The sequence below is a fragment of the Molothrus ater genome, chromosome 3 (assembly GCF_012460135.2).
Source record: "Molothrus ater isolate BHLD 08-10-18 breed brown headed cowbird chromosome 3, BPBGC_Mater_1.1, whole genome shotgun sequence".
Taxonomy (NCBI): domain Eukaryota; kingdom Metazoa; phylum Chordata; class Aves; order Passeriformes; family Icteridae; genus Molothrus; species Molothrus ater.
In genome coordinates, this window is record NC_050480.2 from 111,273,312 (window position 1) to 111,301,035 (window position 27,724).

At 44.7% G+C, this 27,724-nt stretch overlaps 1 protein-coding gene across 3 annotated transcripts in view; it reads right to left on the reverse strand.

Annotated features, from left to right (window-relative positions):
* Positions 1-27,724, reverse strand: part of MSRA (methionine sulfoxide reductase A) — a 236,901-nt gene that overhangs the window by 36,027 nt on the left and 173,150 nt on the right. The gene's annotated exons all lie outside the window — the stretch shown is intronic.

The following is a 27,724-nucleotide window of genomic DNA, read 5'->3' on the forward strand; positions in this document are numbered from 1 at the left end:
GAGCTGCATTAGAGAATACACTGGATATACAGAATACACACATATGCACTGAACATCTCTGACCAGCCTCAGGTTCCTGGCTGTGAATTTCCCCTTTTTCTCACTAAATTGATGAATTTCTTTCACTCCAAGAACGTTACTGCCTCTAGGAATGCGTGACAGGCAACAGGTGTTTCTGGTTTTTAAGGAAAAACTGAAAACACCTCCAGGAAGAATGGCTCAACCACTCTTTGATGAACCACACCAAGGAACTGATTCAAAGTAAAATGAAAATCAGCATAAAACCCAAGAAAAGTCTTTTTTTTTTTTTTTAACAACATGAGGAGTCTTTTGATCTGGTTTCTTGCATGTTCCCATCAACAACTCCTCTGTTTTGTAAGACTCAGCCATGGCGCACAACCTTCCTGGACAGCCCATTGTATTGCTAAATTATCACAGAAACAGGAATTCAGGAATTCAGACACAGGTGCTTGAGAAAGGTATCTGGTGTCCTGGTAAAAACTTCAAACAAACGCATCATTTTGTCCCTGCCTTGAAGGTCACTGGGATTGTTGGGGGTTTGGGACACACCAAACAAAGGAAGGGCTGAGAATTGGGTTCCTCCAATGAAGGGAATGCTGATGGAGATCCCACTGCTTTCTTAGGCTATTAAAGAGGGTACAGAAGACAAATCCAGACTCCTTTAGAGGTGCAGAGTGGAGGGATGAGAAGCACAAGCTGTAACGGGGGAAAGCATTTCACTCACTAAAAATTCACCTGGACACAGCCATGAGCAACCTGAGGTATGTTGGACCTGCCTTAATTGGCAGGCTTGGACCAGAGACCTCCAGAGGTTCTTCCAGTCTAAATTATCTGAGTTTCTACAATTCTAACATTCAATTATCTTCAATTTTACTGTCCCAGGTTGCTGGCCTTGGACACTTCCAGGGACCCAGGAGCAGCCACAGCTTCTCTGACTGTAGCAGGGCCTCACCACCCTCACAGGGAAAAATTCCTTCCTTAGAGTTAATCCAAACCCACCCTCAAGTATTCTATTCTATCTCATTTCCATGACTTTCATTTCCAAATGGATCTAGAATTGAACAAAGGGTATCAATGACTGTCTTGTCTCAAAATCACAAGAAATTCCAAGATTTCTCCTCAATACCCCCACTCATGCCATGCCTGTTACCTTTGGATCAGACACAAGGCAGCAGCTCACTGACTAAATAATTTTTTATTGGATTCTGTCTATTTTTCCAGGATACTGACTTCACAACTTGTCTTCTCCATGGCTGAACACCTGCACAGTCTTTGTCTCAGCAAACTCTACATGACATCAATGCTATTTTTGTGGAGAGGGTCAAGCCCTGTCAAGTACGAAGAGCACAAAGAGCACAGAACTTTTGAGGTGGAATTCAGTCCACAGCCCCCATTCTCAGCACAGGAGTTGAACATTTCCTGAATTCCACCCTCCCACAGACAGCATCTTAACACAGGATGAGTCTCTCAGAGGGAAACAAATGAATGGCTTTTCTCAGACTAAAACCATTCCTTTCTCCAGACAGCAGAGATGCTGCCCAGGCTGAGAGAGGCTTCACTGAAGAATGAAAATGTACATGGGAAAAGTTCTCTCCAGCTTTTGTCCTTCAGTGATCCTCTCTCCATCATTTTTATGAACATTTCTACCAACTGCTTCTCAGTGACATCACTCCCATGGCTAAATCTGACCTCAGCAGCTGCCTTTGCCCAAGTTTTATCTATTTTGGTCTTATAAATGGCCTATATACAGACCTAGAATTAATTCTGACGGGCTTTTCTTTTTTTCTGTTTCACAAAATGGACGAGTCCATTTATATCAGGATGGAAATGAACTTCCTACCAATTACAACCTTTGCAGCATTTCCTTTCAAAATGACATAATTCAGATGACAACAGTCTGAGAGTCCTCCATGCATTAACTTGGGCACCACACCAAACACAGGGTTGCTCATTGTGCCTTTTTCTTTAAAAAGTTTGTTTTTCAATTAATCCACCTACCATTCCTATGCTTCCTCGGTTTCTTATAAATAACAGTACAGGGGTTATGGACACTAATATATATATATATCTCAAATGTTTTCGTTGATACATTTATTTGGGCTTTAAAAGCTTGAAGTTATTTACAGGACTGGAAGAAAAATATGATGCTTGATCTTCTGTGGATAATTCCATCACTGATGGCAACAACACTGTGAAAATACACTGACTTTCACAATTTTTTTCCCCTATAAAAAGTTCTTTAACAGAGACATCAAAGAGATTAACAGTCAAACACAGAATTATCTTCCAGAAACTTGAAGGATTTGGATTCTCATGGCCTGAGCCCACCTAAAAAGTCCAGAACTTCTCCCAAAATGAGAGCAATTTTTGCCAGGTGCTATTTCTTGTAGTCCCATTTTCCTTTTCTCCCTGACAGCTGCTGAACATTTTTGGTGGCTGACCTTCAGCTTAGGCACAAAGAAGAAACCACAAGATTTGCCCGTAAATGCATTTACTGATAAATGCAAATCACAGAACATGATCTAATCCTTCATCCTCGCTTTTCTAAAAGGAGAACTGTTTTCAAGTGTTTCTGTGAGGTTTAAGAGCACTGGATAGCTGGAATTAAATTCTGATGAAGCGTCTCTGAGACCTTGGACAAGGGGAAACAGATTTTTTGCTAATCCTCAAACACAGCTGGCAGGTGAAAGGATTAGCAGGGGCTGAGCTTCTCAGTATGAATGAGGAGAGATGTGACACATCAGCAACCAGAAAAACTCAGGGTTTGTGTTGATGGCTTTAAAACTCCTACTTTGCCTGTGAGTAGGTTGAATGTGCCAGCCTGAAGCTCAACATGGGTAATTTTCCCTGTTCAGGACCATTTTGGAAGCAATTTGGGTATCAGTATCCTCCACTAGTTTTTCTGGAGCTGCAATAAAGTCACATCTCCCAGCATGATCCTCGCCACCCTCAAGCCCTGACTGAAGTTATTTTCTTGAGTTTTAGGAGTAGTTTTAGCCTAAACCACCTTTTGTGAGACCTTTGGGAGAGGAGTCACTGGAGGAAATTCATTAAATACCCTCACTAATGGATCTCTTTGTTACCCTGCATTGCCACCATCTGTTCCTTGAAAAATACTTCCTACCTCTCTTCTTATAAAGGAAACAGAAGTGGGTTTAGAGACAGGACAATCCTGTGATATGTGGCAGCAAACACTTGGCCTAAGTGGATTTGGGGCTTGTAGTAGCTACTGAAATATGAGAACATAAAAATGCAGGAAGTTCCAAAAGCAGAGTCTGCGTTCTTGCCTGGTCCTGAGCAAACCAAGCAAACCTTGGGCTGCTCCAGGTCCCTGTTTAGATTTTATAACACCTAAAATGCAGGTGCCTGGCAGGAATTCAGAGCACTTCAATTAAGCACATTTCAATTAAGAGATTCCAGCTACCACCTAGACTGGCAAAAAATGGGCCAGCTCTCATTTGCTGCCCCTGAGGCCCAAAAAATGTGGCATGGCTAAACTTTTTTCCTTCCCTAACCTGCTGGTTGCATCCAAAGAGCCAACTGGGAATAGCTCCTTGTCTGCTTTCTAACCATGCCTGGTCACTGTCCAGGTCCAAATCTGTCTGATTGTACCAGGAACCCTGATATAATTTTAATAGTGTGGAGAATGACTTTCCAAGTGCCCAAAACTCTGCTTGGCTCTTCAACAGAACAATACTAACTTGGCCCCAGGTACTTCTGAAGAGTAATTCAGAGTTCTAGACATGAAGATGGGTCAATCCACTTGATTTGAAGCTTAAACATCTGAATGAAGCATTGCCACCACAGACATCCAGCCCTGACTTGGAATATAAAGTGGTCTCCTGAGGCCAAATGTTCAACTGAAAAGAGCTCAGCCTTTTGAAAATCAGTGAAAAAAAATTTAAAATGCATCTGTTGGATCCTGGCAGGAGAAAGACCCAGTGTGTCATTTCTGGAACAAAAAATGGGAGGCAGCATCTATTTCAGTAGGATTCATTTAAAATATAGTCACAGGATCATGGAATTCCAAAATTGATTGGTTGGAAGGGACCTTAAAACTCATCTAGTTCCAACTCCTGTCATGATCAGGGACCCCTTCCACTACTTCAGGTTGCTCCAAGCCTTGTCCAGCCTGGCCTTGGACATCTCCAGGGACATAGGGATTGCAGGCAGGTAGTTCTAGTTAATTTTTTTAGATTCAGCAGAAAGGTAGGGGGAAATTGCCATTGATTCAGACTGACTCCAGACCAATCCTGGGACGTGTCGGATTGTTCCCAGGAGGAGCTGCTGTCTTCCCATGGATAATGGAATGTTTAGGTTAAGGCCATTACTTTTAAACAGCCAAAGCCAAGTGAGATCAGTCCCCCTCTGAGTGCTTAAGTAATCAAATTGATGTGCTCCTGTTCTTTGGCCCAAAACACAAGTTCCATCCAGGTTTACAGATCCCAGAGGAGATGCTGCTGGAAAGGAGTGTTGCTGAGTGTTTAGCATGTATTAGGCACTACAGAAAACCCATCAGACTCTCACAGGGTGCCCCGGACCAAGATAGAGACATGTCCATTCTGTGATGATTCCATTTGGAAGGATTAATTTGCTATTAACAAATGGATATTGCTCCAAATGCACCTTTTCCACAGTTCTGGGAGATGACAATAGCCTGCTATTATCCCCTGTGCTGGAATATGCACTTATTTTCCCCTTTACAAGAAATAAATACATTGAGAATGCATATTGTGGGCTGACATTTCCACACATTCCTATGTCTATGTTCCTGCACCTTCCATTACTGAAAGCAACTGATTTAATTGGACTTGTCACTATCCATGATTCCTTCACCAACGAGGATAATTCCAGCACATTGCCTGAAGAAACCACCACATTAAAGCAACTTTTTTAGGGCTCAAGAAATTTTAGAACCCTGTGGAAGGTTTGGAAGAGGAGAGAGAGAGACAAATGAAAGACTCTTGGTAATTTCTTAACAGTTTTTTCACTGCCTTTCATAACAGGCCACAGGTTGGATGTGCTGATGGACTTTTCCAAGAAGAAACATCGGCTGAAATTATGGTTTAGATCCCAGGAACCATGACTGATCAAAGGAACCATGGTCAGTCATCAGATCTTTTATTTAAGCACTTTTACAAGCAAACATCACCTGTGGAAACCTTCACTGCAGGTACAGAGTGTGGGTGTTGTTTGAGTTCAAAAGACTTCTCAGGGCCCTGTCACTAAGACAGAAAATGGTACCATTGGTTTGGAAGGAACATTTAAGATCACCTGGTCCCAACCTGCCCCCTGTGGGCAGGGATATGTGCTAAAGCCTCAAGATTTAAAAAAAAAAAAGGAAAATGTGCTTCTCATTTTTAGTAAATTTATTATTTTTCCTCATAATGACTGAGATTAAGAATTTGGGCAATTTAGATCTCCACAAAGTTAATACTCTGCTACAATGGCAGGCACTCATTTCTTCTGGTGACCAGGGACAGGTTCCAGAGAATGGCTGGAAATGTGTCAAGGAGGTTTAGGTTGGATATTAGGAAAAGGTTCTTCCCCCAGCGGGTCTCAAGCACTGGAACAGCCTGGGAATGGTGTCACCAGGGAATGTGACATTCCCAAGGCTGCCAGATCTCCATGAGCATTTTGACAATACCCTCAGGAATGCACAGGGTGGGATTGTTGGGGTGTCCTGGGCAGGGTCAGTAGCTGGACTGGATGATCCTTGTGGGTCCCTTCCAACTCAGGATATTCTGTGATTCCATGACCTGCCTCATTAATTCACAGCTACTCCTGTAGTCATGAAAACTGTACACACATTGCACACTGAAGGCCAGGAACTTGTGAATTTTTAATTTTAAGTATTTGAAGACAGAGAAACTGAGGCACAAGGAGTGTTTGACTCAAAAAAAAAAATGTCAGAGGGTACCAGGCTATGCACAGAAACCAGTCCTGGATCCTGCTGCTCCAATCCACGAGCTCCTATGAAATTGCCTCTGTCTGAAAAAAGGAACAGGTTGCCCAGAGAAGCTGTGGCTGCCCCATCCCTGGAAGTGTTCCAGGCCAGGCTGGACAGGGCTTGGAGCAACCTGGGATAGTGGAAGGTGTCCCTGCCCACAGCAGGGACAGGTGACTTTTGCTTGTAAAACCCAAACCATTCCCAGATTCCATTATTATCAAGGAGTTTGCCTTTTCAAGATTAAAATTCTCAGCCTTGTCATCTCACTCCCAATCAGGTAACCAGCAAATTCAAAACTTTACCTCTCCAACTTTCCCCCCCTTGACTCCCCTCCCCGCTCCTTTCCAAGGCACATTTGGTATTTGTTTTGAATCCTGGCCGATTTTCAGTGCGCAAAACCTGATGCCGAGAGTTGCTTGATATTCTGAAGGCGTTATTTTAAGATGAAACAATGTAAATTCTGCCTCGGATGGCAGATGGCTGGCAGTTCACTGTTTGGCAAACCAACTGGTGGGGTATGTTGGAAAGTCGGAGCAGCAGGTAGTACAGCTCAATTTGAAACGACCACAGATGCTCAGAGAGGCGCGGGGGAAGGGCACAAGCTGGTCAGGAAATTAAGAACAGTAGTCAGAGCTCACAGGGGAAAAAAAAAAAAATTAAAAGAAAAAAAAAATGACAGTAATTAGCTGAAAGTTTTCTTCTCCCAATCAGCACTTTTTGGATGGGAGTTAGCAGAGATGAGAGCGAGCGCTGTCGCAATTCACGCGAACGCGGCGCTCCCTCGCTGAGGGCTCCTTTCTGTGCTGTGCCCTGGTGGCTTTAAAGCTCTGCACCACGCACATCCCACATGAGGGCTGTGGGTTGTACAAGCCTTGAACAAAGCTGCTCTTTCCAGAGGGATGGATGTCGTCCCTGCTGTCCAAGCAGGCCAGGTGCTTGCTCCTCGGTGCAGGCCTCTGGTGCTTCCATCTGGATGGACCAAGCATGAGGTTGGACTCGATGATCCTGGAGGTCTTTTCCAATCTTAATCATTGAATTGTACAATTACAGAATAGCTTGGGCTGGAAGGGACCTTAAAGCTCACTCAATTCCACCCCCTGCCATGGGCAGGGACAACTTCCACTATTCCAGGTTGTTCCAAGTCCCATCTAGCCTTGCCTTGGGCACTTCCAGGGATCCAGGGGCAGCCACGGCTTCTCTGGGCAACCTGTGCCAGGGCCTTGAACAATTCCTTCCTAATATCCAGTCTAAACCTACTTTCAGTTTAAAACCATTACCCCTTGTCCTGTCATGCCAGACCCTTGTAAATAATCTTGCTCCATCTTTCTTGTGGGCTCCATTCAGGTACAGGGAGGTCACCCCAAAGCTTTCTCTTCTCCAGGATGAACAATCCCAATTCCCTCAGCTTTTCCTCACAGATCCCTCTGATCATCCTGGTGCCTGCTCAGGACTCTCTCCAGCATCTCCACATCTTTCCTGTGCTGGGCCCCCAGAGCTGGAGACTCTGCAAGTCGAATTTCACCGAGTGGGGAAGAGGGGCAGAATCCCCTCCCTAGGATCCCATGATCTCTGCTCCCTTCGCTTCCCACAGAAGGAATCTGGCCTCCCTTCACCATCAGCACCCACTCTGCCACGAGATGGGAAGGCTCTGCACCCTCTGCCTGTCTTTCCCAAATTGGTAACTAAGTGGGATGAGCCACCCTTTGGAGAGCCTGGCTTTCTGCACTCCCGCAGCTTTGGGAGCTCAGAGGAGCCATCTCACTTCGTGGTAGCTAAAAGTAGCTCTGCTGGATCCCAACGCAAAGGGTGGGAGCTCTAAACCAGAACTTCACTCCAAGTGAGGAGTGAAATTTTACACCTCCACAGCTCAGCTGACCCAGTGCCAAGGGCCAGCTGGCACGGGCTGGCTGTGCCCATGATCTTCTGTGCTCCAGAACTGGGTAGCACTATCCAAACTGCCTTTTGGGAATGGTCTCTGGAAGGTGCCATCTCCCAAAGAGTGCTTGGGAAGGGTCTGGAAAGTTCACCAGGGCCAAAACTGTGCCAGGATCAGGCAGAAAAAAGCATCCCTGGAAGTGTTTAAAGCTGGGTTGGCCAGAGCTTGGAGTAACCTGGGAGAGGGGAAGGTGTCCCTGGACACAGCAGGGGGTGGAATGGGATGATCTTTAAGGTCCATTCTAACCCAGGCCATTCTATGATTCAACAATTACGGTTGGAAAAGACCTCCAAGATTACTGAGTGATTCCACCACTGCCCTGGGCAGCCTGTTCCAGTGCCTGACCACGCTTTCAGTGAAGAAATTGTTCTTAATATCCAGTTTAAACTTCCCACAATGCAACTGGAGGCTGTTTCATCCCATTTCTACCCAGAGGACAGATAATCCAGCTGTAACACAGGCTGAAGCTCTCCTGTGAAAACAACTGCAGGATCAGCCTGCTGTCCACCTTTAGCCTCAACCTCACCTCAACCTTCCCACAACCCAGTAACACAAAGTGGTTTTGGACACACTCCTCAACTTTTAGCACCTTGCAATAAAGAAGCAGCATTAGGGAAGATCAGCTCATTACAAGGGAGCACATTAATTAACTGATCACATGCTCCAAAACTCTGGATCCATGTTCAAGCTTTCCTGTGTGATCATTTCCAGCCTGGATGCTTCTTCCAGGTATTTTTGAACCATGCCCATGTTGCCCGCTGTGTATCGCTGGGTGCTAACGAGCTCTGAGTGGTGTTCAGTTAAAGAAATTCCACTCTGAGCCAAGTGTATGAGGAGTTTTTGTGCAATTAAGCAATCAACAAAATCAGGAAATGCCACCTGCACACTTCCCTCTGGCCCCCCGACAGCACACATGGTTCCTTTCACCTTGGAAAGGGCTTGGAGCAACCTGATCTGGTGGAAGGTGTCCCTGCCCATGGCAGGGAACTGGAACTTGATGGTCTTTACAGCCCCTTTCAACTCAAACCATTCTGGAATTTTACAATCCCGCCCAGATTTGTTCTGATCCAACTCCCCTGAAATAAATGAAGTTATTTGTAGGAGGAAAGTTTGTTTTTTAAGGTGATTCTGCTGTTTTCTGCTGTCTGTAATTTCATGGACCTCCCTCCAGCACTGGTGTGTCTATAAGAGTGGGCAGCATTCCTTCATGGATACTTACGCAGTTTAACATCACCTTAATCAACTTTAAATGATCTTTCCTCCCTCTAAGATGTGGATTTCAATATTTCAGCAAGCAGCAATCGAGCAACACAAAGTTCTACAATCCCTTTCTGCCAACAATTCATGGAAATTAAGCAGTTAAGCACAAAAGCAATATACCTGTGAACACACACAAATTGCAGACTGGCAGATGAGGTAATTAGATACAGAGTTAATTTATATGAAAAAAACTCAGCAGAGCTGGATATTTCCTCAGCTGTACATTGGTATTCTACAACATTCACATGTAGAAGATTATATAGGAGTTCTGTATTACTTTGCTCATATCATGCTGGAATTTTTTTTTATAAATTGTAGAAAATGTGTGTAGAGAGCACTGGATTACTTGGAAACCTGTCTGCAATCAGAAAATTAAAGATCCCTATAAACCAAAAGCAGGCAGGGGAAGCATTAAGGCTGCTTGGGAAACGTGAGCCTGAAATGACTCCTGAATGTTCAGAGGTTGATGCAAGTTCTTGATGTTATTTATTGAGGGAATTTCATAGGGGCTTGGCACCCCAAATTAGAGAGCCAGAAGAAGGGAAGATCATTGTTTCCATGCTGGGGAGAAGGAATAATTCACAGGGCCCAGGTTCAGGCAGGAGAGAATGCTGACATCCTTGAACAGGCTGCAGAGAGAGGAGGCAATTCCAGGCGTCCAAGTCCCAGATCTACTCTCTCCATTAACCCCAGCAGGAACAGGGACAGCCCAGCTGGCTGAGTTACCTGCCCATGTTTGCCTCATTTTTACCCTTTTTTTTAATAGGGATTTATTGGACAATATTGACCAGTAATAAATATCACAAGCATCACTACTCCCCATTCCTCTGCACCACTGAGAACCTGAGAATTATTCCTACACACCCCCTGCTTCCCACTGGCTATAAAATAAACCACTCCAGCCATTTCCCAAGTGTTGCATCACCTTTTAAAGGCCTTCTCTTAGGTATAACACTATTAAATTTTCTTTATGGGAGCTGGAAATAAACACAAAACCATTGCTGATAACATTTGTGAATGACACAAAGTTTGACATCATAATAAGTATTAAGGAGTGTGAGGTGGCCATAAAATCAGCTCAGATTCCTTAGTACATTAGGCTCAATCAGCAAACCCATATTTTAATATATGAGTGTGTGTTCAGCTAGGAGAGCAGGAAAGCAGGAATGGAGAGAACAAAGGATTACATAATGGAAAATAGCATCTGAAAGTAATTTAGGGGTCATAGTAGCCAAAAAGCTTCGCACTAGGATCCATTAGGATGCTGTGATGAAAAGCACTAATGCAATTCACAGACATGTGCACAGCAGAGGAGGAGTGGGAGGAAAGAGTGACTTGATTTTCATTTACGGCAGCATCGAGACTAATACTGGAATATTAAATCCACTCCTGCCAACCACATTTTTAAAGGATCTTGAAAAACTGGGGATGCTGTGAGAAAGGCCTGCAATAGGAATGGCAGGACTGGAGAGCCTGTCTTTGGTTTCCAGGTGACTTCAAATTCTGCACGTCCAGGAAACACAAATTATTATCAAATCACAGAATGATTTAGGTTAGAGGGGACCTTAAAGTTCATCTCATTCCCTCTCTGCCACGGGTAGGGAAACCTCCCACTATCCCAGATGACTCCAAGCCCTGTCCAGCCTGGTTCTGGACACATCTGCTGTCATAAATTTTCCTCTGGCAAAAGGAAAAGTGACTGAGCTGTGCACACAGGGGAATTGATGAAAATTTCTAAGATGAAAAAATCCCAAACCCTGTTCGATTTGGTGAATGATCAGTCCCAGAGCTTGGTACTTCATCAATATTTGACCATCAAAATTTGAGAGCAGCAGCTAATGAGGCAAATGAAAAACTTAATGTTATGTGTACAAAGATGATTAGGATCCAACTGCGGTCATCAAAAGAAACTGCCTCGGAAATGAATTCCTTAAATGTCCTGAGGAAACCAGGGAATGCTGCCCTCCACTACACTGGCATATGCTTGGGACTCATGGTCTGAATTCCCTGATGCCCTTGAATGACAGATCACAGAATACATTCCTAAACAACCTGAGTGACTGAGACTGACACTCAGGCTGAGAGTGCTGAGCCCAGGTATCCACACAGACTGGGATCAGCTACCACACATCAACATCCAGTGTCAGCCAGATGACATCCAGAGGGACCTGGACAAGCTGGAGCAGTGGGAATCTCATGGATTTAACGAGACCAAGTGCTGCTGCTGCACCTGGGTCAGGGCAAACCCCAGGGTCAATCCAGGCTGGGTATGAGCAGATGGAGCAGCCCTGGGAGAAGGATTTGGGGGTGCTGGACATGATCCAGCCCAGAAACCCCCATGGGCAGCAGGAGAGGGCAGGATTCTGGATAGCTTCCACTGCCAGAGGGCAAGGTTAGATGGGATATTGGACAGGAATTCTTCCCTGGGAGGGTGGGGAGGCCCTGGCAGAGGTTGCCTGGAGAAGCTGTGACTGCCCCACCCCTGGGAAGTGAACTTGCAAAACACATTTTATAGTAACTGTATTTTTAATTAGCCCATTGCTACAATAATTCATAATGAACTCAGAAATATGGGGAATCTGAATGTTATGCTAAGGAAACACTGGGGTTTGTCATGAACATTTGCCTATTTTGGGTTGCATCAGGTGAGAAAGAAAATGATTTACAAGAAAAAGAGCGTTTGCTTATCTTTCTGGGACCTGCACAAAACTGTCTTTAAAAAATCTAAATTAAAATTGTTTGTCAGAAATCAGGTTCCCCCTTTTCATGCTGTCACCTTTAGCATAGAAAACACATCCATTAGGTTCCCTTCTTACTTTTTTTTTTAAGATGTTTGCATTCAAAAGTGAAGAGAAGAAGGTACAGAGGATTGGATTTCCCCCACCCAATTATGAGACCCAACAAGGCACAGCCTTTGAAGAGTGCAACTGCAATGACAGGATGACACCCTGTGACACTGGGAGCTGTTTCCCAAGGGGCAAAGAAGTGAGGGAGAGGATGAAAAAATAAGGCTGGAGTGGGACTTACATAAACAGGATTAAGAGATTTTTTTTTTTTTTTAATTAGGAAAGGAATAATTGAATCCCAGAATGGCCTGAGTTGGAAGGGACCTTAAAGTTCATCCCCAATGGGCAGGGACACCTTCCACTAGCCCAGGTTGCTCCAAATCCCATGAATTTCCTGGTGGCAGAGGATGAACACCTTGTTTTCGTATAACAATTCTATTCCCTATTGCTTTGAGATATACACAAAAGAAAGGGCTGATCATCACCAAAATCTCATTATTTCTGTTGCCATTACTCAGGGTTCAGCGGTCTGTCCAGCTTTACTTCTATTTTAGGAGCAGGCTAAGAGGCTTCACTCCTATTTTATTGCAATCAGCCTCTGCCTTTAACACCTTCCCCTAAAAAATATCACCCCCAAACTCATTACCCTTTGGCACTGACATCTAAACCAGCACTAAGGGAAGTAAAAAGAAATTGCCCTTGAGAAGGTTTTCAGAAGATAAAAGAATTTTTCTCCTGAGCCAAGGACAACACAAAGCTCTCCTTTTGAAAGACCCAGCGCAACCCCCTGTGTGTTCACAGTCCCCTGAGTGCCCAAAATGCAGAGTTCCCTCTGCTGCAGCCCTCAGTGAAAGCTCAAACTCCACTGGTGCCACAGGTGAGAACTGGTTCAGTACCACATGGGCAAGAGACACAGAAGTGATGTCCTCAGGACACAGGGCTAAGCTTCAATTTCAATTTCCAGACTCCCTGCAAACCCCAGGGAATGGATAAATTGCCTCTCCTGCTGCTGCCCATGCCATGCACTTGCAAGAGATTTTTTTCCTTGATTTAGTCTATTAGAGATATACAGAGTTTAAAAGTCCAGAGTCAGCACCTGCCTCTTGCAATTGGGCATTTATAACGCACAGGCAATGGCCAGAAGCTACGAATTACTGATAAAAGTGGAGCTGGTAGGAAAATTCTTTCCATTCCCCTGAAGAACTCAAATAAAATAAAACAGAAAAATCACATTTTAATCTATTCTTACCCCACTGATTTTTCTAACTGTCATGATAAAGCCAAAAATTCAGATAATGGCTGTTTATACAGCACATACACACACCCATATGTCAACACACATATACACAATCAACAGTCCAAAATGGATTTTTGAGAGGCTTCGGTATCCAAAGATTTTTTTAAAAAATCATCCTAATGAGACAATTTACCTTAGTTAAAACCCCACATTTTTGGTCAAAAAATATTTCTGTGCAAAATTTTCAGGGAAGTCTAATTTAGGGCTCTAATTTGCTGATGGTTGAAATCCTTTCTAGTCTCTTTTTTTCCCTCGAAATCCAAGCTTCAGATGTAAAATGGATAATAAGGCTTTTCTTTTAAGGAATATGCCTGGAGCTGAGGGTCTTAAATTTAAATCTCAGGAGCTGTAACACTGCTCCATCCAAGAGGGGCTCGTGGTGGATGCAGCAACCCTCACCTGGTGTTTATCCAAGTAGGATTCAGAGCAGACACAACCCAGCATTTCTGCTGTGGCAGAGGTAGGGAGAGAAGGGGATGAAGAGAGGAAATGCTGCAATTCCAGCATGAATCCACATGAATCCACCCCAGCACTCTCTGGTCGAGAGTAAGGGAGAAGTGAAGGACCCAGGGAGAGCTCAGAGCCCCTTCCGGTGCCTAAAGGGGCTCCAGGAAAGCTGGAGAGGGACTGGGGACAAGGGATGGAGGGACAGGACACAGGAAATGGCTGCCCACTGCCAGAGGGCAGGGATGGATGGGATTTGGGAAGGAATTTTTGGCTGTGAGGGTGGGGAGGCCCTGGAATAGAATTCCCAGAGAAGCTGTGGCTGCCCCTGGATCCCTGGAAGTGTCCAAGGCCAGGCTGGATGGGGCTTGGAGCAACCTGGGATAGTGGGAGGTGTCCCCGGCCATGGCTGGGGGTGAAATGAGGTGATTTTAAGGTCCCTTCCCACCCAAACCATTCCATGATTCTCTGATTGTGCCACATGATCCCAACACAACAAAACAGCTGCAAAGAGCTGCCCACATGTGAAGTCCAACTCCTCCAAAAGCTGTGGGGCACCAGCCTGGCTGCAGCAGAAATGGAATGGAATCTCTGTCACTGTTCTAGAAAATGCCTGAATTATGTTTGCATAAGACTGACAAACAGAATTAATACACAAAAGGTGAATGAAGTCACTTATCTGTCACTGAGTTGCAAAAGCAATCTGTTAAGAACACAAAAAGAGAGGGTTTTTTCCTTTTTCTTTTTTCTTTTTTTTTCCCACTTACAGCTTTTATTTTTAACCCTAGGAATGAAAACAGTTTACATCTACTTCTGTAAAGACTGCCCAGGCACAGGAGTACTCACTCCTTCTCAGACAAGGAGTCAGTCTGCATTCTTTTTGTACTTTGTCTGTAGAAACTTCTGGGTTATTGATAATGTGAGGACAGCGTAGGCAAATAAAAGGTATTAATGCATCTCTTTGTATCTGGAAAGACACACCATGTTCCCGCTCTCCACAAAGAACCCCCCTAGAAAGTTCTGGGTTTTTATATTTCTCTATGTATATACTCTTGAGAAATGAAGTAGACACAAATGCATTTTCAGAGACTTTGGGACTCAGTGTCATGAAATCAAAGTGAAAATTATTTCAATAACATCACCCAAAGCCTTCTCATTGTGGAACCATCCCTTGTTAAAGGACTTACAGGGAGCTGAGCACCTATTTAGACACCACTGTAAATGAAGACAATGCATTTATTTCATTGCTATGGTTACTGAATCAAGTCTGAAGTATAGAAACATGGTGCACAAGGGAAAAAAAAAAAGGAGATGAAGGAAAATAAATTATACACTGCTTTAGAAATGCAGAGGGAAGATCAAGCAAACAGGCTGCACAGTTTGAGAAACAATTAATTATTAGAACTTTCACAACACATTTGATATGATCTCACTGTAAGTTGATTGCAGCCATTCTTACCCCGGTGTTATCTCATCTCCTCACTTGTACCCATCTCATCTTTTGTCCTGCTGCCAGAGTGGGAAAAGCTGCTGGTTTTTATCTGTGAGATGGAGAAAATGAGGAATCACTGCAAACCTAAAGCTCTGTTGGGAGGTTTCTCCTGGGATGGGCTGGGACAGACCAGCTCCTCCTTTCTGGCATCTCCACGGGACCTGTTTGACACAAATGGGCTCCTGGTGGGGCTGAAGGGCAGCACAGGCTCCTTTCAAATGTTTGGGGGATTTGAACACAGTCAAAGTATTTCCTGGGGGATGGCTTAAATCACAGAATCATGGAATGGTTTGGGTAGGAAGGGACATTAAAGATTATCCAGTCCAACCTCCTGCCATGGGCAGGGACACCTTCCACTGTCCAGAGTTGCTCCAAGCCCTGTCCAACCTGGCCTTTTCCATGAAATGGAAAATAACTGCCTGGTGAGTGAGGAAAAGTGTGGAGAGCAAATTGCAGCAACCAGCAGTCCTGGTGGACCAGGCACAATGTGCTCAGGAGCTGGGAGTTCTGCTGGGTCAGATTTTGGTGGGCTTGGGAAGTTTTATATGTCTTTGTGACACTTGGGGACATGGTTTAGTGGTGAACACAGTGGTGCTGGGTTAATGGTTGGACTTGGAGACCTTGGAGGTCTTTTCCAGCTTTACTTCCAGGGATGGAGCTTCTCTGGAAAACCTGTGCCAGGGCCTCACCACCCTCACAGGGAACAATTCTTTCCCAATATCCCATTATCCCATCCATCCCTGCCCTCTGGCAGTGGGAAGCCATTCCCTGTGTCCTGTCCCTCCATCCCCTGTCCCAAGTCCCTCCCCAGCTCTCCTGGAGGTACTGAAAATGCAGCAGCTCTGATGGCCAGCAGATCAGAGCTTTCTCTCAGTGACATCCACAGCACCCAGAGTTCTCCATCCAGCCTGGACACAGCTGAGAAGGAATTCCTGCCCAGCAGGTCTGGTTTGGACATTTCCCCACCAAGGGAGCAGATCTAGGCCAGAGATGTGATCCAAAATTACCAAGATCAGACGAGTAACCAACAGAAATGGTCAACATCACATTTTAATGCTTGGGAATGCTGCAAAGCTGCATTTTTTGTATTGTCCAATCAAGGTGTTAAAAAGGTTTTCTGAACAAAAATTTTAAAAACTACTGGTCAAGACTCTAAATCCCTCTCTCCTCTCTTTAATGACACACAGTCAACAATTTAATTCCCCTCACTCCCCCATGGAACATCCCTGGCTCTGGAGCTGACAGTCAAATTCTATTTATTTCACAGGATCCTCATCAGAACAATTCCAAATTCAAGGCTAAAAAGGCTGCAGTCAAACTCCGGAGCACAGTGGGTGTGAGGCACAGGGATGACACTCTGAGAGAGGATGTACAGAAACCAGGATTAATCCACCTGACACTCTGCTGCCGACTCCTCAAAGCAAATCCAAACAAATTCAGGACAGCAGTTGCAGCAACAGCCTCTCTCTTATTTAGGCAAAGCCAACCACTCAGGCCACTGTGTGCACTTGGCACGCTGAGAAATCACTTTGCCACAGCCAATTAGGAAGAGATCTGATTAATTAGGACTTCTTCATCCTTCTTTTCTGACCAACACATAGCAATGGATTATTTAGTGCATTAAATGGGGTTGTTCAGCTACGCTGCCTCAAACAAGAGCTCTTGTGGGGCCACTGAATAGAGCCAAGAAGATCCAGATGGAATTAAAGCATTCAAATGAATGCTGTTCCCACACAGCCCCGTGCAGGAGCACAGCTGTACCCCAGCCATGGCTATAAAGGAGGACAGGCTGGCTCTACCCTGTCACTTAACATCGTGCCACAGCTCCATGACATGGCACTGGCACCGCTCCACGGTGCTGGCACAGCATGTGACAGTCATTCTCCCCCATAGATTCCAGAGGAACTTGTCTGAAATTCCCCCAAGTGACTGAGGAGCCTGAACTTTGCTAAATTTATTGAGGCTGAGCCTATTCAGCCATTTCCTACTCCAAAAGGTGAGAAAATAGATGGAATCAGACTAATAACAAGGACAAGACACTGAATAAAATTCCTTCTTTTTAATCTCTGACACAAGAAGCAGTTACCAAACAGAGACCAGAAACAAGGCAGGTGCAGAGCTCTGAAAATAACCTTGTTGTATCCCTTACAGGCCCTGGGATCTCTGCTCCCAGAGATCAGCAGTTCCAAAGTCTCCCTAGGAAAGCAGAAGTGAGCATCTCAGTGAAAAACAAATTGAAAACCACTTTGCTGAGGTATTTCAGTCTGATTGAGCTTTGCACCAAACCATGTAATTTCCATGAAATGGAAAATAACTGCCTGCTGAGTCGCAGTGAGGAAAAGTGTGGAGAGCAAATTGCAGCAACCAGCAGTCCTGGTGGACCAGGCACAATGTGCTCAGGAGCTGGGAGTTCTGCTGGGTCAGATTTTGGTGGGCTTGGGAAGTTTTATATGTCTTTGTGACACTTGGGGACATGGTTTAGTGGTGAACACAGTGGTGCTGGGTTAATGCTTGGACTTGGAGACCTTGGAGGTCTTTTCCAGCTTTAAAGACTCTCTTTATATCTGCTCAAGGAAAGGCAGGGTCAAGAGCTGTGATGAACACTCAATTCCCTTTTGATAAAATCTGTGAACCTCATCTTCATCTTTGCTAAACCTTGTTGTGAACTTGCTGCAGTTGCTCTGAGAAGAAGCCATGAAGTGAGGATAAAAAGCTCATGGAATCACAGAATCACAGAACATCCTGAAGGGACTCACAAGGATCATCAAGTCCAACTCCTGGCCTTGCACAGACACCCCAGCAATCCCACCCTGTCCCTGAGAGTGTTGTCCAAATGCTCCTGGAGCTCTGGCAGCCCTGGGGCTGTGGCCATTCCCTAAGGAGCCTGATCAGTGCCCCAGCACCCTCTGGGGGAAGAAACTCTTCCCAAAATCGAGCCTAACCCTTCCCTGACTCAGCTTCATGCCATTCCCTTGGTCCCAAAGAGCTTAAGTAAAGGCAGGCAATACAAAAATAATCAGAATCCAGAATTTTATTAGCATCCAAAATCCAAATACTTGAATTGAAACATCACGAGACTAAAGGGGGAGAAGCAGCTCAACAGAGAAAGAAATTGGTGCAACTTGGAAACTTTCAGTAGAAGTTGACAGAGAATCACCTCATCCTACAGAAAAAGTTACGTGAAAAATGAGCCATTAGAGCCTGAAAGTCACCCATTATTTTGCTTAAATGAGAATGAACTTGTGTTTCTCTTCCTGGAGGTGGCCCAAAGGAGCAGCCAACAAGTGCATGGAGAAAACTCCAAAGACTCTGGCACAAAGTACTGAAAAGAGAGGTTTCTTTGGAAGGTAAACTCACTCTCCCAAAGGGGATGAGTAAGCAGACATTTCCCTTGCAGGCAAACGAAAGCTTTCAAAGATGTCATTCAGAAAACTGCCCTTCATGGGAGAGCAGAGTGACTGAATCCAGGCAGGAAATTAAGAAACGGAGCAGGGACGGTCATTTTGATGAGGAGACTCAAAGAGAACAGAAAAAAGAAACAAGGGGCTCTGTGCAGTGCTGTTATCTCCTTTGACTGGGTCCCATTAATACAAGTCATTTAAGAGAGTGATGAAAAGAACGGGAATCTTTAAATAAAACACAACTCTTTCAAAGGCATAACTCTGAGTTTCCGAATTTCTCTTCCCAAATACACCCAAATACATCCCAGCAGGACAGACAAGCTTGTGCTGTATGGATTATCCAGTGACAGGGGTATTGTCATGGAAACATGAGCTTTGTTCAGAAGTGATCACTAACTCCTGCTCGCCCTTCATATCTTAATAATAGAATTTTTTAAAACTTTTTTTTTTTTATTAAATTAGTGGCAGACTATTGGCCCAAATCTCCTCCTATCTCCTGTATGGATTTGATCCTGGATTTCAGCTGGTTTGTTTCTCATTTACAGCCTGACTGCAGCAGTGGCCCATGGGCACAGCTGCAACCCACAGAAAAAACTGGTCTGGTTCAGAAAGGAAACACAACATTCCTTCATTTTCATGGATGGACACAACTGTTTTAGTCTAAGGGCCAGTGAACACATGACAGATGTGAAGAAATCAACTTTCACCTCAGGACATCTAATAAAATATATGAAATGGGATTCTCCTCTAGAAACTGTGCACTTGGGCATTTATAGGAAGAAATGCAGATGTGGCCCATGGGGACACGGCTTAGTGGTGGCCTTGGAGGTGCTGGGAGAATGATTTGCCTTGATGATCCTGGAGGACTTTTCCAACCTGAGTTATTCTGTGGTGAATTCACAAAGTTATACAGGTTTGTGAGTGCAGTCTGGTGACTTTGGATCATCTCATAATAGGTGTAGGTTTAGAAAAGGCTCTTCCCCCCATCTTGGGCCCAGCCAGCTGCAACCCTGGACCAGCATGAGACTGGGAGAGATGAAGGCAGAGGCCACAAGAAAAAAAAACAAAAAAAAACAAAAAAAACCCCAAAAAAACAGAAACCCAAAAAACTAGGAAACACAGTAAGAGGAAAGTCTAGAGACATTTGGGTTGGGTAGGAAAGGATTTTGAAGATCATCTCATTCCACCCCCTTCCATGGGCAGGAACACCTTCCACTATCCCAGGTTAATCCAAGCCCCATCCAACCTGGCCTTGGGCATTTCCAGGGATCCAGGGGCACCCACAGCTTTTCTGGCCAATCTGTGCCAGACCTCACCATGCTCATGAGGAAGAAGAAGAATTATCCAGGCTGGAAAACATCTTTAAGATGGAATCAGAGCTTTTAACTACACCTTACTTTTCCAAAGTTTTCCGTGCAACTCTAAAAAATCTGATCCTTTTACTGGGTAGAAACATCAGTGACTTCCACCACTGCAGGCCCAGAAAAACCGAGCTCAGATTTATTTCTCAGTTGCATCTGTGTAGCTGCACCCTCCAGATGCATTATTTAAAAATGCAGGGAAACGGTTCTGTTTAATTATTTTGCACACAAAATAGTTGGGATGATGGGTATTGTTACTTTAATGGCACACGAGCACCCTGAAGGCTGCTGGAATGGTCACTGATGAGCTTGGAACAGAGTTTTACAACAGTGCAACATTAAGAGCAGAGTTAATTTTTAAAAAGAGTGTGAAATCTATGTCCACCACCCTCTTCCTCCTCCCTCCACCCCAAGCCCCCCAAACCCTGGGTCTGGCTGGTTGTTCTGATCCCTGGAGTTTGATGCATGTTTGATTCACAGACTGCAGCATGTCTGCACCAGATGGCCCCGAGTTAATGAACACAAACTCATCACTTTTACTCACGAGGGAAATGTGCAGCTCAATCTGACTTGTACTCGACAACTAAAAATATTTGAGTATTTTTAGTGAGCGTTTTACTGTTACAAAATGGCATTTGAGGAAAGCAGTAAAAGAACACAGCCTACCCAACAAATGGACTTGCACAGATGAAGAGCAGCACTGCTGCCTTTCGCCCTTCTCATCCCAGCTTACATATTCCCAAACCTTCAAACTGGGAGCAGCACAGAAGGAAAGCTGTAAGACCTGGGCCTCCTTCAGGCACCATTTGCAGAATTTCTCCTGAGCTTGCTGAAAGCAGGATTGGGATCTGAATTTGTTACCACAGCAGGTTGGAAAGGATATGGGTTATAAAAGAAAGGGAATGCCTGGAAAATCCCAGAAATGTGATTTTTTTATGCTGGTTGCTGGTTAATGAACTGCCTGTTCAAGGTCACTGTGACCATGAAATCCTGGAATGGTGTGGGTTGGAAAGGATTTTAAACCTCATTCCATTCCAGCTCCCTGCCATGGGCAGGGCACTTCTCACTATCCCAGATTTCCACAGTTGTGCACAAAATACAACATCATGAGAACAAAAAACACATGCAAACCCCAGCATTACACTGCCAGGATATCTGAAAGACTTTTCTCCAAGAAACCAAGAGATCTTTTTTAAAGGATGGAACCCAAATTCCTCAGTCTACAATCCAAAAATTGATTTATTGTTTCCCTTAGACTCAGCAGGCACAAAGTCAGGATGGCAAACACATGAGTGACGTTCCCAGAATTTAAAGGAATATTGGTTTCACTTTTACTCAAAAATCTGTTTGGCATGCCAACAGTTTAATGGAATTGTAGCTGGAATGTGACTTCCTGACTACCCTCAAGCATTTGATTTTAGATAGAATTGTTTGGTTTGGAAAAGCCCTCAGAGATGACTGAGTCCAACCATTCCCCAGCACTGCCAAGGCCACCACTGACCCATGTCCCCAAGTGCCACATCCACATGGCTTTTAAATCCCTCCAGGGATGGGGACTCCCAACACTGCCCTGGGCAGCTGAGCCAGGGCTGGACAACTTTTGGTGAATAAATTGTTCCCAATATCCAACCTAAACCTCCCCCAACCTGAGGCCATTTCCTCTCATCCTGTCCCTTGTTCCCTGGGATAAGAAAGTGAGGAAGTCCCACTGAGCCTCCTTTCCTCCAGACTGAGCCCCCCCAGCTCCCTCAACTGCTCCTCCCTAGACTTGTGTTCTCACACCTTCATAAGATGCAATTCCTAAAAAAAAATATGGAAAACTCTGGAAACTTGTCAGAGGCTCTGCATGTTGATGTAAATATTTCAGCAGCAGTACACAAACCCTTCAGGTGTGCAATTCCAGCTCCACAGGAGTATTCCCACAGAGCATGTGGATTGTCTTGATGGCATTTTACCTCTCTAACTACAAATTTTCCCAACTAATTCCATCTCCATTGAACACTGGAGATAAATTATGAGTTATTAAAGAGCAAAGTACCAATCTAACACCGGTGTCAAGCAGGGTATTCCCAACGGTTGAGGTGATAAAAAAGAGAGAGCAAAACCAGAGCATGCTGAGAGGCCTTTGTTGTCTCCTAAGACATGGAAGAACTATCCAAGGGAAACACCCATCAAGGTCCCATTCATCGCTAGGTGCTGGAGGAAATCCCAAAGCTTTGCTTCCTGCTTTGCTTCCTTCCAAGGTATATTTGCTGCTTGCCATGAAGCGATCAGCTCCCATCAGGGCATTGCACCATGCCAGGGCAGGAGGTCCCATCTCACCAGGGTCATCCAGGAATCAGTTCTGGGGTGCAATCTCACAGCCATCACAAACTGGACAGGATGCACAAACCCTGCTTCACTCAGGATCTCTGTTCTCTCTCTCACACACACACACACACAAATAAAATAATTCCAAAACTTGCTTTAATGTGAAGCAAAAGCAAGCACAGAAACCTTGACAGCCTTAATATTTTCTAAGAAACAGAATTTGTTTTCTGACATGCCCTACAAAAAATCTACAAAGTATAATAGAAATATTGGAAATAAATCTGCTTTAATCAATCAAGGGAGTCAAAATTCAATTTAGAATGGAATATTGTGACTTCACCACTCCAATAATTCCTGTCGATATGCACTGTGATGCAGTGAAGCTACAACCTGGACACATTCTCTGTTCGGAATTCTTTCATTCAGATTCCTCTAAGGACTCAAATGGCTCTAGGAAGTACTTCTTTATCTCATTTATCTCTCCTCCAATATAAACTTTCTGATGCACAAGTTGTTCACTCTCCCCATCCTTTACAACTGGGTGGAGTGGAATGGATGTGGAACCTGAGAGGTCTTTAAGGGAGCAGGGACCATCTCTCACCTGTGACAGGACAGAGTAATAGGACAAGGGGGAATGGTTTCAAACTAAAAGAGGAGAGATTTAGATGTGATATTGAGAAGGAATTCTTCCCTGTGAGGGTGGGACAGGCCCTGGAACAGATTTCCCAGAGAAGTTGTGGCTGCCCCTGGATCCCTGGAAGTGCTTAGGGTCAGGTTGGACAGGGCTTGGAGCATGGGATAGTGGGAGGTGTTCCTGCCCATGGCAAGGGGTGGAATGAGATGATCTTTAAGGTCCTTTTCAACCCAAATAATTCCATGACTGTATAAAGTTACCAGCATTTCCTACACACTGATTTCAGTTCCTTGCAGAGCAGGATCGCTCTGCAGTGCTGGGCTGGGGTCTCTGCCATCAGGAAAATTCAGCACATGTTCCTAAGGCAGATTTCCCCCTTCACCTTCTCATTCTTTCCTTACTCACCCCACTTTTAAACACAAGCTGAGGGAAAAAATTATATTTTAGCCTATGCCCATGCACCATTAAAAATAGGCATGCAGTACTTCCCATGCATAATTCATTCTTCCTGTATTTCCAGTCAAGACGTCTTCACTTTGCAAGTACAAAGTGACAATTCTTGCAGATTTGGGAAATAATCCTTTACATCTGTTACAAGCTAGCAGACACCATTTGGCAAGTGTTAAAAAATACCATATAGGACCAGGACTGCGGTGTCTGGTTATGAGCACTCATGGTCTAAAGTCTGTAGGAAAAAAAAAAAAAGAGATGGCTTGAATGTTCTTTCCTTCCAGCAGACATATTCCAGTTTTCCATCCATTTATCTCCCTTTGTGTGTTATATCTTCCTTATTCCTCACTCTCTTATGTGTCAGAGAATCTCCTGAGTTGGAAGGGGATGATCCACAGGGATCATCAAGTCCAAATCCTGGCTCTGCACAGAACACCCCCAAGGATCCCACCATGTGCCTGACAGCATCATTTCCCTGGGTTTCCTTGTTTTGCATATTTGGGGTTGGATTTTTATTCCATTTTTCAGTCTTTAATGCTGATCCTTCAGCCACCTTTACTATGCCAGACACAGAAGAAGTTTCAGGCTCTGGTGCCCTGTTCATGCAGCCCGACTCCATCCCTTCTCCCCAACTCCATTCCTCTCCCCATCAGCATCATTTCCCTGGATTTCCTTGTTTTGCATATTAGGGGTTGGATTTTTATTCCATTTTTCAGTCTTTAATGCTGACCCTTCAGCCACCCTTATTATGCCAGACACAGAAGAAGTTTCAGGCTCTGGTGCCCTGTTCACACAGCCCCAACTCCCGTGGGCCTCTCCCCATCTACATTCCCCTTCTCTCTGCCTTTCCCACCAGCCCATGCTTTTCCATCAGCCCAGCCAGTCTCTACCCCTGCCTTCACTTCCCCATCTCCCTAATTTAGCTCTGCTTTTAAGTCTCATTAGCCCTGCCTCAAAGCGTGAGCAGCAGCGCTGTCACAACAAAAGGAGGGAGCGCTCTCAGCCCCGCTCCGGCAGGGCGAGGAGCATCTCCCTGCATACTAATGCTGCTTTAATAACGCTGCCCGAACACCCCGAGCCTGTGCTCGCACTCTGCAGGCTCGGGAGGAGCTGGGAATGCTGGATCTGCCTGCACTGGGGGAGTTGAGATGATGGGTGAATGCACATTTCAGCCGAGATTGCCATCACACTAACATCCCCCAGCCCCGACTCTTCTCCCCGCGTCTCATTTGGATGTTTTCTCCTACTCTAACACCACCCTTTTCTCCCTGCGCTTCAGTTGTCTCCATTTGCATTCCAGTCCTCTGTTGGAAGCGGTAATAGGAGCGGTGCCATCCGCACAGCTAAGTAAAGCAATATATTATTTAATTAAAATGATGCTGACGCGGCAGCCGCGCTCACGCTCCGCCTCCGCTGCCGGCAAAGACGGGTCAGCAAAAACGTCCCCAGTGCTCCGGGGACACGATCCCGCCACCTCATCTGAAACTGCAAAAGCTCCTTGAGCATCCTCTGGGGTTCCCCCTGGGAAAGAGCCCGGGACTTGCAAGCGCTGCCTCGGGCATGGCTGGAGGGAGCCCGGAGCACGCAGGGACCGACAGAGCCTCGGCTGCGCTGCCCAAGGAGGAATTGGCTTTTATTGGTGTCGTGCTGGCAGAACAGCTGGGAAAAACACACACCCAGAGCCACAGCCAGGCAGGTTCTAAGAAGTCACATCTAATCACGGAATCACAGGACGGTTTTGGGGTTGAAAGGGATGGTAAAGATCGTCTGGTTCTAACCCTCTGCCACGGGCGGGGACACCTCCCACTAGAGAAGGTGTGAAGGGGGAGGAAAAGAGTTCTAAGCTTATTTCAAGTTTCAGAGGTGAAACTCTAAAATATCTGGGTTTTTTGGTTTTTTTTTAAAACAAGGGAGGGGAAAAAGCCACTCTCAACCTGTCCCTTTTCAGGTTGAATTTGAGGAACTTTAGACCCGCTGGATGAAGCATATTGATTTTTCCATTTGTGGTTTTGATAGGAATTTAATTGCAAAGCGCTGTAAACAGGGGTTTGAAATTTGTTGGCAGTGTGTTCAATAGAAAAAATGTGAAAAAAGAGGTTAAAAAAACCCCAAACACCCAAGGATTTTTTTTTCTTATCTCCCATCTCCCAGAGTTTGAAATCCCAAGCACTTTACTCACTGCCTGTAGAGAGACACCACATTTTGTCAGTACAACTCATCATGAAACTTGCTGACAATTAATTTTTCATCTTTTATTTTCCTCCTTTTTATGTAATTGGAAATGGTCAGAAGGATTTACATCAGCAACACTTCAATAAACTGAAAGAGGAGGTAACACCCCAGCCCTCTCCTTTAGGGTTGATTTGCTTAATGTGAAACATCGGGGCAAACAAAATCCAACACTTCTGAAGTTGTTCCACAAGCCCATCATGGGTTCAAATACCCTTTATTGTTTCTAGATCAAAAAATGCCAAGGAGAAGCCTGGAGAAGGAAGGAGTGACAGGGTGGCATGCCACATGGAGGGATCTTTTTAACAGCAAACAGGAAAGAGTGACACATCCCACAGATTTCCTCTCCTTGTTTTTTAGAGAAAAATACCTGCACAAGGCTTTGGTGGTGTCACTGTAGGAACTTGCCAGTGTGTGAAATGAGCTTTTAATTTAGTTCTGGCCTGGAATGTGAGTTTTTTCCCAAACTTCTCCCACTAGTTGCAGTCCTTGCCACAGCAAGGCTCACAATGGGAATGTGTTCTCCCAGAACTGGAGCCCAAGCTCAATTCAGACCTGAGCTAAGGGATGACACAGCTGTCTGTTCATTTAGTGACAATTCCACATGTTTTGCTTTCTCACCTGGAAGTGTTTCCAGTTTGGCATAGTAGTTAAATATTCCCTTTTTCTGCAAAGCCTCAGACAAAACTGGATGTGTTTCTGCATTTCCCTGGCAATCATGGAACCATGGAATGGTTTGGGATGGAAAGCACCCTGAGAATCACCCCCTTCCACCTCCTGCCATGGGCAGGGACACCTTCCACTACCCCAGGGTGCTCCAAGCCCTGTCCAACCTGGCCTTGGACACTTCCAGGGATCCAGGGACAGCCACAGCTTCTCTGGGAAAACATTCCAGTGCTTCCCTACATTTGTCTGCACCAGGAGATTTTATCTTTCAGCTTCCCAATGCCCAGGAGAAAAGGGTTGCTTTTTGATAGATTTGAGGAGGATCTCAAGAAAATGAGGATATTTGCATCTAACAGTGACACCCTCTTTTCTCAACTTTCAGAAAGTTCCTGGCAAACTTCTCCACTGAAATAATATTAATTAAACAGATCTATCAGTGGGATGCAGCATTTTTTCCTCTCTCTAAGCTGTGCATAAAATAATATCATGTCTCTCACAGCCTAATGGTGGCACATAGAAATGGGACTGCATTATCAGTGCAGTGTGAGGATGAGAAAGCCATCACATGGCAGGCAGTCCCAGGATGATAGTATCTGTCCCACATTGTATTATTTTGGGAATAATAAATATTATATGTAGGAAAATACGATGCCAAAAGAAGCTTGGTCATCCCACAGAGCTTGTGACAGATGGCAATTCCAGCTCTATAATCAAGGCAATAATTAACCTCGTAGGTTAAAAAAATCAAAGTGCATTTGCAATACAGTTCTCCACATCAGGGATATGCTGGAATATTCAGCAGTTTTTTTAAAATACTCTGATAACCTGAATTAAATATGGTTCCTGACAGGAAAGCTCTACTCCTGCTGCAGACACCATGGACCACCAACATCTAGGATTTACTTGATATCTTTTGGAAAAATGGAGCCTGAAATTTGAAAACAGGATCTGTTCAAAAGATCTAAATCCACTTTTGCATCCATACCCAGACTATCTATGATTTTATTCCATGAATCACAGCTCTTTTTATTTTATTTATTCAATACCTGAAAAGGCTAATTTCAGTCTTTTAGCTGCTTGTGATCTGTATTCCCTCTGAATTCAGTGGTGGTAATAAATTCTATGTCTATCATTTGTGAGTAAACTGGTTGAACTTTCTGTTTATCTTAATGTTTATCATTTCCAATAACATTTTCAAGCTGGAAATGGTAAAATTAATTAAAAAAAATAAATAGGATACGTGTGAGTTTGTAACAAATGTGACCTGCTGGAGTGAGTCCAGAGGAGGCCTTGGAGATGCCTCAAGGGCTGGAGCCCCTCTGATCTGGAGACAGGCTGGGAGAGCTGGGAATATCCAGCCAGGAGAAGGGAAAGCTCCAGGGAGTACTTGGAGTTCTCCCTGGCCACAGAATTTGTTGATTTCCTGTAGATCAAATCTTTTCTGTCCATCTGACTTTGCAACTTGTGATGTTGACCAAAAACTGGGA